Source organism: Pangasianodon hypophthalmus, chromosome 11, assembly GCF_027358585.1.
Source record: "Pangasianodon hypophthalmus isolate fPanHyp1 chromosome 11, fPanHyp1.pri, whole genome shotgun sequence".
Taxonomy (NCBI): Eukaryota; Metazoa; Chordata; class Actinopteri; order Siluriformes; family Pangasiidae; genus Pangasianodon; species Pangasianodon hypophthalmus.
This window is the reverse complement of record NC_069720.1, coordinates 15,544,118-15,553,774: the sequence shown is the minus strand read 5'-3', so window position 1 is coordinate 15,553,774 and position 9,657 is coordinate 15,544,118. Positions and strand designations below refer to the sequence as shown.

The 9,657-nt window shown below is 37.5% G+C and overlaps 1 protein-coding gene across 2 annotated transcripts in view; it reads left to right on the top strand.

The window, feature by feature from the left end:
* Nucleotides 1–1,692: 1,692 nt before the first annotated feature.
* Nucleotides 1,693–9,657, top strand: part of si:ch73-63e15.2 (protein strawberry notch homolog 2) — a 61,110-nt gene continuing 53,145 nt past the window's right edge. For both annotated transcript variants that reach the window (XM_026913775.3, XM_053238042.1), the window contains exon 1: nucleotides 1,693–1,879. The gene's annotated coding sequence lies outside the window, so the exon portion shown is untranslated. The remainder of the gene's footprint in view (nucleotides 1,880–9,657) is intronic.

The window sequence follows — 9,657 nt, the reverse complement described above, 5'->3', positions numbered from 1 at the left end:
TTTGGTCAGTAATGATTGAGGAAGATAAATGCGCGTTCACGTCGCCCTCTAGTGGCGGACAGTGATAACAACACCGCAATGACAGAGTCACGACTAACTGTCCAGCATTCCTGTCCTGTGCTCAGAGTAGAGCTACTCAGTAAAACATTCCACCCTTATATTGCTCCATTCTGCTACTGTGAAATGCTCTGTGCTATATTAAAACACATTAATCAAAAGGGTCCTCTCCCCTGAATCAGGGTGATCACAGCACACACAAATGAAGTGACTGAGTAGAAGATGATTTGAAGCTCCACAAATGGAGAAAGTTCTGGGGATGTTGTCATTTAGAAAATGTCTTAGTGGATCACAAATTTTAGAGCTTGCCCTGGGTGTAAAAGACTCCAAGGAATGTCGAGGAAAATAAGGAAACCTTTATTTCCTGCACCACCTTCTCTGTGTTTATTCAGTGTGGGAACTATGTAAAGAAACTAGACTGTGTCCAGAATAAACAAAGCCACAAAATTACAGCTGTACACTTAGACTTCATCATATTTCATTAGAAAAATTTAGCCTGAAAGAATAAGAGTTTGCTGCTTTATTGAGGAAAAGAGGCATAAGCTCAGTGTATGTGGAAGTCCAGTAATGTGGGCATGAAACATGCGTGTAACTGAAACAAATATAACTTCACCAGTCAAAGGAGCTTTGGATGAAGCTGCATCATTGGCTTTTGTCATGATCCGAATTAGCCCAAGTTTGCTCTGGTGCTTAAATTCTCTTTTGCAAAAATCTGAAATGTCTTTACTGTGCCTCTATGATGATTGATATGAGATTACAAAAAAAAATGTAAACATTTTACAATACTGTTCAATAACTCATAGGTATGCAGGGAAATGAATGAGTAGTAATGAATTTGTATTTTTGAACATGTATTTAGACACTACATGTGTAGTCCATGTTGTTTGTTTGTTTGTTTGTTTTGTTTTCACCTGTAATTTTCTTCACATGATTAGTTTATGTGTACACACAGTATAAGGCCTTTTTATTGTTCACATGTGATTCAGTTATTATGCACATATGCATCATAAAACTTATGATGTCATAGGTTTTTACTTGAATTCACATGTGCAGTATCAGGGTACAAGATGCTGAAATGCTCCTTCACACGGTTTTCATGTGATTTCATGTTACTCGCTTGTGAAAAACCTACAATGATTTATGATGTTTCTAGTAACTTAAAAAAAGTTTTATTAGGGTATTAGATACCAAGTGCAGAAAGTGGAGATAATCCTACTGGATGCAACAGAATGTAGCTTTGTTTTATTCTTTGCGTTGAGAAACAGTGCGCCGTTAGTCCTGTAGATGGCGCTCCACACACATACAATTTTGTTGTTGTTGTTTGTTTTGTTTTTTGTTTTACGGGCGCTGACCATTTCTGTTCACTTTATGGTTTGAAGGTAAAATGTTTATTTTTACAGCTTTGAAAAATAAATTCACGTGTCGTTTTGTCTCGAATTTGCTCCAGTTATCTTTTTTAGATAGAAACTTTCTTTTTGTGTTGGCTGTCAAACACTTTCTTTTCTCCGCTAGTATTCCGACCATCACTTCAAGGTCGTCGTACTCACGAATATCCACGCTGATTGGATAGTTGAACGTTTAAAGTGCGTAGTGACCAATCGTCACTCAGGAGGCGGGACTTATGGGTGGGGAAATATGAGTCGGGACAGAAACAGGGCCGGCAGCTGAGACGCGAGCAGCAGCGGAAGTGTGGGGAAATGGCCGAGTCTTCGCTAACTTCACTGAAATAAACTCTGTAACTGCTGACTCTAAAGAGAAAGGAATTAACTTTATGTCCGGCTGGTCATAAGTGAGAGTTTTGGGAAAGTGTGACTATCTTAAGGTAAGTTATCTAGGCTACTTGTTGTAACTGACAAACAGTCTAACGGCTTTTTTTTTTTTTTTTTTTCTGTAAACACTCAGACGGTGAGCTGTTCACAGTGTAACGCGATGTGTTCATACTCTTAGCGAATAACTAGCAAACTCAGCGTGTTACACACATAACAGCCTCGTTTTTATGACCGCTTTTATCCAGTCATATAAAAAAATAAAGTATCCCTTTAGCTCCTAAATTCCGAAACTTTTTTGAGGTTATTAAAATGACCATGTAAGTGTCCTAACATTAAATATCTACAACTTAAGTAATGAAAAACACCTGACTGACTGACTGACTGTAGGCAGAATGAAACTGCCATGTTTCTCAACCTGACTTAATTTAATAACAAAACTTTAAAAAGCAACCTCATTAGGTGTAATTACTGATGATATCAATATCCTCTTTTACTGATAATATCAGTGTCCTCTTTTTACTGGTAATAACTGCAGTGGATATAAAAGGTCTACACACTGCTGTTAAAATGGCAGGTTTTTGTGATGTGAAAAAAAAAATTGAAACCAAGATAAATTATGTCATAACTTTTACCCTCAATATGAAATTACAGCATTTAATTCTGCTTGTTGAAAAACAATCAGAAACTTTTTTAGATAAAAAAAAGGAAAAATGAAAAACGTAAAATAACCTAGTTGCATAAGTGTGCACACCCCTAAATTAATACCTTTTGCACCTTTTGATTTTATTACACCATTCAGTCTTTTTGGCTAAGAGTCTATCAGAGTGGCACATCTTGACTTGGCAATATTTTTTTACTCTTTCTTGCAAAAACCTTTGTTGATTTGGATGTATGCTTTGGGTCATTGTCATGCTGAAAGGTGAAATTCCTTTTCATCTTCAGCTTACAGCAGACACCTGAAGGTTTTGCACTAAAGTTGACTGGTCTTTGTAGCTATTCATGATTCCCTCCACCTTGTGAAAAGCAGCCCTAAAGCATGATGCTGAACTTTAAAAAGCAGCATCATCAGGTGTAATTACTGACAATATCGATATCCTCTTTTTACTGATAATAACTATATCCTCTTTTGTGTGTATCCTACAGTCAGTTTCAGTCTGACTGTGGATCCACTCTGAATGTGAAGTGTTAAGAAATAGAATGCAAGAGGGATGTGTGTGTGTGTGTGTGTGTGTGTGTGAGCATGTTCGAGTGATTCTCATCTTTGGGATGAGCTGTAGGTTGTTGGAAACCAGCATGTCCTCAGACTGCCCCACAACACACACCACTGTTTTGGACCTGAACTTTTGCTTTTCCTCTAACAGTTCATTCGTAGGAAGAAGCCTGTAAAGGATTCTACAGAAAAAGTTACACTTCCCAATACACTTCAGGAGAACTGATGTAGTGACCCAGAGCTTGCAGAGATCTTTCCTGTCATAATGTAACTTCATTCTGACAGTGTTCCACAAATAATTTGTGGAAAAACCAACCAAGAAGCTGTCAGTTGGTGCATAATGCATCAGTTTAAGTTCATTCCAGTTGGATATAAGATTTTTTTCTAACGTGTCTCCTGCTGTATTACACAGTTTGGTCAATATGTGGGCAATTCCAAACAAATGTCAATCTATGATTGATCACCAAAAGTCAAGTGTCACCAAAAAAATAAAAGAAAACCATATTCACTTTTTAGGAAGCCAAAAAAAGGTAAACATTTGAAGTCACTGAATTCCTAACAATTAAATTTAGAAGTCTGGATTTATTTGTTTTGAGTTACTAGTTTTATCACAGTGTTCAGTCACATTTTAAAATTCACATTTTCAAAAAAAAAATCAGGTGTCTATATTCCATTAGTTTTCAGTGTTCACAAATTCACAGATTTAATAGTTTAGTCTGGAGATATTCAACACTCATTCCAGCACTCAGATTCACTGCCTTTTAATTTTTCTTTAACTTGAATTAGTGGTCTTATTAGTTTTATTAGATCAAGTAAACACACCATATAAACATATAGGTACACTTTAATTAGTATTCAGTTGCTGACTGTAGCTCAGGTGTTTCTGTGTATATTTAATCATTTCTTTTGCATGTCCTTAAAGACAACCTGAAATCAAAGGTGACCTGTTTAACCTTGTTCACTCATGTCCTTGGTCAGAATATGCACAGAATATTCATGTGTCTTTGCAGTTTCGAGGCATGCCAAGGTGCTTTTTTTGTCTGGTGAGGGAGTGACTTATAATGTAACTGATAACAGGAACTTTGTGGGCATTACACCTCCTTAAACGTAACTATAAACTGATAAAAAGTATGACATGTCATTCTTTAATAAATAAAAACTGGTTAGTTTGGGCAAACTGCTGTGGTATAAGAGGAATAAAACACTTTAGGCCATGCATCAATTTCAGGGTTTGCATCGGGTGGCCACACAGCACTCCATCGTTGATTATTTTCCTATGGCATCGCACCCTGTTGTGTTTTATTCTTTACACTGTATATAAATGATATATTAATTATGCTAAAGTTGTGCAGGCAGTGAGACACTTTGCAAGTCAGCTAGTTGAAATATCATATCCATGATATCCACACAACCAGTCCATGTATTTATTTATCAGACTGTCAGTGAAAATGATTTAATCCAATCAAATTCATCCAGCTGAGCCCTTGCAGCTCCAGATTTATATTCCTTGCTCGTGTAATTACATGCATTTGCTATTAGTTTCAACATAGTTACTGATTTGATGGTAAAATTGTGCAACATTGCACAAGCAAGAGTGCAGTTATACTGAATCTGTGATGCAGTAGGTAATCACAGCCGTGCCGGTATTCAGTATAACCACGCGATTTTGCAAGTGCGATATTGCTTTTATACAACAGATCTATAAGCAAGAGATTAATATCGAGTAAGTGACATTTCGGACACAGTATGGCCAAATGTTCTGTTTACATTTGCTCCACTAGCTTCATCTATTTCTTTATTAGTTTTCAAGCCTATAGTTGTGAACAGTAATGCACAGCTCTCTCTCTGAGGAATTCTGGTGATTCATTAAACCACACAATGTTCGATGGCTCAATCCCTTTGTGTTGTTTAAACTTCAGAGCATTTGATTTTATTGTCTTATTGATTTAATCACAGCAACTGTACTGCTGTCAGGAGGGCATTATTTGTAGTGGCTGGTTATTTACAGAAGCCAAAAATGTGTTATTGCATTTGCAAAATTGATTAATTTCTTACAGAGATAAACATGTGACTCGGGTCACAGAAGAAACAGCCTTTCATAAAATATGACGAGTCTTCTTTACACCACCTCTGCATATCAGCTATTATACTGTACTGTATTATACTATAGCTTTTGATTTGTTAAACTGAAAGTAGATCAGTTCTCAGTCATCACCATCACAATTGCACACTATTGCGTATATTATTTTCCTCTGAGAGTTTTTTTTTTTTTTTTTTTTTTTTTTTTTTTTTTTTTTTTTTTTTTTGCATTGGTAGAGATGACATCATTAAAGAGTAGTGATGACACAACACACAGATAAATTTCCGTCTAATCAAAAAAAAAAAAAAAAACTAATGTGAAGTTTCCTTTGTACTGCATATGTCCTCAGGCCCTTATTTATTAAGTTTTTGATGAAAGCCTGTTGACATCAGTGGGCTGTAGCTGTCCAAAAAGGATGACAGAACTGTTGTCATGTATTTCTAAAGAAAAAAGGGAGGTAATTATTTAGTAATATGTTGACCAAATTTAGTTATCATTGAGAAGATTCTTATTTTAGGTCTTCTGAAACATTTTGGCCTCTTTCCTCTTAAGACTGGAAATGTCCTGTTTGTGATTTAACATTTTGTAGAGGCCTCGTTGGTAACAGCTCTGTTCTGCTCCATGCGTCCTCTTAACTCCTCCTGACTCTGCTTGGCGTGTCTTTTAACAAAATGTGAAAACTCAGTAATAAATCCTATTTGTTGCTGGAGGGATGGAGGAAGCAGCAGTAGTGTGTAATAGTCTCTCCTTGCATCGAACCTTGACATCTAAGTAATAGTTAAGCTGTGAGACGCGAATATGCACGCCATTTTGAAGGGGAAACAGGATGTTGTGACACCACTAGGATAACCTCAGCATAGACTTAACATGAGTTACTTTTGAGCACAGGCCTCAAATCAAGCCATTTACTCCCCTCTTTATTTCACTAGTTAGAGTGTGTGCCTCAAAGTTCAGCAGCTTGATTACTTCAGTGCAGTCAAGATAACTAATGAGTTGGAGAGGCAGAATTAATTGCACATTACAATTATAGGAAAACAATTTTGCAATATTACTTCAGAATTACATAGACTATGACTGCCCATGAAATGAGTGTAGGAACTGAAAAAAGCATGGAATGGAATAACTGCCAATTGCAGTTTCAGGACACCATTTTATACAACTGTAGACTCAAAGACTACAAAAATTTGAGTAAACGTAATGCACCCTGGACTGTAGTGAGCATTATATGGTCTATACACAGATTTTGTTTCAATGAACAGTGTGGATGAATTTTGTTCAGTTTCATTCTAATTAGTTTAGAACACTAGCCCACCCATATTAACACCTGCTATCCGAGCAAACCCCTTTGTACAGTGTCGACTTTTAATGTTTATAGTTTTAAGTGAGAACTCGCCTCTGCGTTAATTTCTGAATTTTCATTCACTGATTTGGTAACTATATTATTATGAACATATATTGCCAGTGTCAGGTTCGTTAAATTCTGTGGCAGTAAAAAATTTCACAAAGTTTGAATCTTAACCTTAATCTTAATATTGGTTCTTACTGAGCGCACTGCTACAGTAGCTATGGGTTGTTTTTTTGGTGAAAAAATGTAATGAGGCAAAAGTCCTGTGTGGTCCAGCTTTATGTTCCAGCTTTATGTGTAGGTTTTTAGAATGAAATGACCATTTAGTGTTCCTTTGAGAGACTCGGATTACACTAGTTAGTGTGCTGCATGTGGGCACATTGAAATTAAAGTACAACTCAGTACATGTATAGATAAACAAAGAAGACTCAGATGTACACTCACTGAGCACTTTAGTAGGAACACCTGTACATCACTCGTTCAATTATCTGATAGTGTGGCAGCAGTGCAGTGCATAAAATCATGCAGATACGGGCCAGCACCTTCGGGTAATGTTCACAACAACCATCAGAATGGGGAAAAAAATGTGATCTCAGTGATTTTGACTGTGGCATGATTGTTGGTGTCAGGCGGGCTGGTTTGAATATATTTCTATAACTGCCGATCTCCTGTGATTTTCACACACAACAGTTTCTACAGTTTACTCAGAATGGAGCAATAAAGAAAATCCATCCAGTGAGCAGCGGTTCTGCGGAAAGAAATGCGTTTTTGATGAGAGCGGTCAATGAAGAATGGCCAGACTGGTTCGGGATGACAGAACAGCAACAGTAATTCGGCAAATCGGATAATCTCTCTGTACACAATTGTGGTAAGCAGAAAAGCATCTCAGAATGCACAAGACGTCAAACCTTGAGGCCATGTCAGGTTCCACTTCTGTCAGCCAAGAACAGAAAGCTGAGGCTGCAGTGGGCTCAGGCTCACCAAAACTGGACAGTTGAAGACTGGAAAAACATAGCCTGGTCTGATGATTGATTTCTGCTGAGGCTCACAGATGGTAGGGTCAGAATTTGGCACCAACAGCATGAATCCATGGACCCAGCCTGCCTTGTGTCAACAGTCCAGGGTGGTGGAGGTGGTGTAATGGTGTGGGGAATGTTTTCTTGGCACACTTTGGGCCCATTAATACCAATCACTCATTGTCTATTTGAGTATCATTGCTGACCATGTTTACCACAATTTACCTATCTTCTAATGGCTACTTCCTGCATGATAATGCACCATGTCACAAAGCAAAAGTCATCTCAAACTGGATCCATGAACATGACAATGAGTTCAGTGTTCTTCAGTGGCTTTCCTTGTCACCGGATCTGAATCCAGTAGAACACATCTGGGATGTGGCAGAATGGGAGCATGCATGCATGTAGCATGAAGGTGCAGCTGAAAACTCTGCAGGACTTGCACGATGCAACATGGACCAGAATCTCAAAGGAATGTTTCCAACATCTTGTGGAATCTATGCCATGAAAAATTGAGGCTGTTTTTAGAGCAAAGGGAGGCCCTACCCAGTATTAGTACATTGTTCCTAATAACGTGCTCAGTGAGTGTATATTCATTTCTGTGGATGACGTAAAAGGTTACAGATCTGACACCTCAGCACTGCAACCACTGTAAACCTGAACCAACGAACAGAGCACGCGCTGCTTAGAGCTGAAAGAAACAGCTGATGTCACAGGTCATACATTCACACCAGAGGCTTGCTGTTTCTAGCAGAAGAAGTAGACGATTTCTTTAGTTATTATCATTACAGTCAACATTTATTTGTGTGCTTAAAAGATCATTTTGAAATTCAGTTAAAGTTCTTTCTTTAAAATCAATAACATTAGTGTCCTAATATGATCAGAGTGAGTTAGTTTATTTGTTATGAGTGAATAAGAGAGAGACTATAGCATGCATGTATTTATATGAAACAATCTTTATTTCTATCTTTATTCTCATAGTTAAAGCTAAAGAACTAAGGCCTCAGAGTCAACAGTGCTTTAGTCCACCCCCAGTTTTCCCATGACCTGCTCACATTGTTTCCTCATTCTGTTTAGTTGTTCACCCCTTCCAGAGCTGACGAGCTTATAATTTCACAGGACACTGCAAATATTATGGGACCGGTTCCTTCAGGAGTTTCGGATAGTAATTAAGATAGACAGTAGAGCTTTAGCTGGACAAATTATAAACTCATTAGCTAGCCCAGTAGACCAGTCAAAGCTCCAGTGGTCTTGCCTAGTCCCATGTTCTTCTTTCCCAGAAAACCCTATTAACTCGTTACAAAGCAGCTACTAATGTAATTTAATTCAAAGCATGACAAATTAATTACACACATTAAAAGAAACTATAGAAAAGAAGTACTTGAAGCATTGGGAGGGACAAATTTACATAGCCAAAGACATCATTGTGTCCTGATAATATCTCAGGTGATGAAGCCTCGTGTTTGCACACACTTCAATAAGGCAGAAAGTCTTCGGCTAACATTTCAGCTATGAGCTGTGGTTTTCTCTTGTCACGCATAAAGAAGTTATTTGATCTTATTTGGTTAGCTTCTACATTTTCACTCAGTGAAGTGTTTAAAGGCAATTAAGCTTCATTTGTCCATCACCTTTTGTCAAGATAAGTCCCCTATCCTAAAAATATCAACATTACAAGCACACTTAATGTTCAACTTAATATTGTCCCACATTTGGATTTGATACAATTTATATTTCAACAATTATCTCCTGTCTTTTCTGTTTATCACCACATTCTCTGACTCTGCTGGTGATTTGCTCAGAAATGACACCATGCCATGACTGGTGGTGAATTTTATCCTCTAATTATCTTTAATTTCTCAACCATGCATCAGTGATAATGTTTTAAATCAGCCCCCTCAAAGAGTGTAAGCGTGTCTCAGTATCATAGTTATCAACACTTCATCCTGTGTCCATATCTTTCCTCATAATGTCTTGGCTTCTATGAGCCTTAATGGTATTTTTTTTTATTAATTGTACTAAATCTCGTTCTGCCAATTGCAGTTTCTTTGCAGGTGCTTCAGTCTTCCTGAGAGTTGGGATTTTGACTCTGGCATGTGCTCACCTTTCATGATTAATTACCATGAAAGATTTCCACGTAAAACATGTTTGCGTGTGAAAGGGGCCTAGAAATTATTGTGCTA